Below are 1670 nucleotides of genomic sequence, written 5' to 3' on the forward strand. Positions count from 1 at the left end.
TGTTTCTGCTTCCACTCAAAATAGGCATTTTCAAAATGATATAATAAAAGATCTGTTGAGTATTTTGAGCTGAAACTTCACAGACACATTGTGGGGACACCAGAGACTTATATTACATATTGTAAAAAGGGGCATAATATGTCTCCTTTAAGTGAACTTGGAGAAGTCTGCCATTTTACAGTAAGATCCAGTTATGACATTTTTGATTAAAAAAGACAAGGTCCAAAACAACGAGGCATGGATAAATCGTGTACAATAAGATCAATGATTTAAAAAAAAAATAGAAAAGTGAATTTTCATTTAATGCCGACTTAAAATACTGTAGTTTGGCGTTTTCCCCATATTTGCATGACTGTGAAAGTCTATTTGAGAAGACTCATGATGTAGCTTTGAAATGAACCTTCATCACTCCACGTTTAGCTTTATCAACATGCAGAATAATGCAAATCGTAATTAAGTCTCAAGCATCATTAATGCTTATGCTAATAGAGACATTTGTTTCTTGAGGTATTATGCATTCAGACCCTGGATCTGGTTTTACAGGAACACAATGCTGGTGTTAATGAGAACTCTTGACTTTAAAGGTCCCATATTGTCAAAACTGAAATTTCCTGGCTTTTTTCACGATAACTGATGTCTAGGGGCTATTTAACTACCATATAAGTTTCAAAACAGTCAGTCCACAGTAAAATGCACACAGCCTGCATAAAGTAGTTGTGATTTTGTTCCGTTTGTGATTACGTTGTGACTTCCGTAAAAAGTTGACGTCAGAACTACACAGTCACCGCCTTCAGTCACCACCCCGAGCACTGCCCACAGTCCCACTCTCCCTTTGCCAAACCCCCAGACAACATCGCGTCCATGCCATTGCTGAGCAACAACAACACGGAAACATGTCGAAAAGGTTAACTTTAACCACGAAACCAGATCGGCCAACCTGTAACGTTACACTCTCACTCAAAGGATGGACGATCTGACAGGATTGTTACTATGAGGTGGATCACATCTAACATGTATAGTAAAGACAAACTCACCGTGTCTATCTAGTCATGATGAAGATGTATATACATTTCAATTTCAGCAGGCAACTATTTTTACAGCTACATTATTGTTCCAGCCACAATTAATCACAACAATGTATATACAATTACAAATGATTATATATAAATCGTCAGTTTGTTGTTTTACACACATGCACACAGACATTAGTTCATACACGACATAGTCGTGAGATGCAAGAAACATAGACATATGGCAAGAAATATGTACACGCGCCCATAACAACAAAAGACAATAATTTATTGAAACTTTTCGGATAAGAAGTGTGCGCTGCAAACGCCAGCATTTTTGACGATCGTTTCTGTCCAGTCTGCTCGTTTTATCGCGTTTAACCACAGCTGTCGTCGGTTTTTTGTCTGGCAGTGGCAGCAGATATGCGATCAAATTTCTAATTTGAGGCTGTATTACGTCGATTCTGGCACCCAACATCACAACAAGATGATATTTTAAGCTCCTTATGTAGCCGAATCTGCGCTGGTTTGAATGTATATATCGAGATGGTTTTTGGTACTTATACCGCAAATATATATTCTTAAGGACATCAAGACTTAAAATAAAACTCCAGAAAGGTGTAAAATATGTGACCTTTAATGGTGTGTTGAAATCTGCCT

This window comes from Sinocyclocheilus rhinocerous, unplaced genomic scaffold (genome assembly GCF_001515625.1).
Source record: "Sinocyclocheilus rhinocerous isolate Xijiao unplaced genomic scaffold, SAMN03320098_v1.1 scaffold955, whole genome shotgun sequence".
Classification (NCBI taxonomy): domain Eukaryota; kingdom Metazoa; phylum Chordata; class Actinopteri; order Cypriniformes; family Cyprinidae; genus Sinocyclocheilus; species Sinocyclocheilus rhinocerous.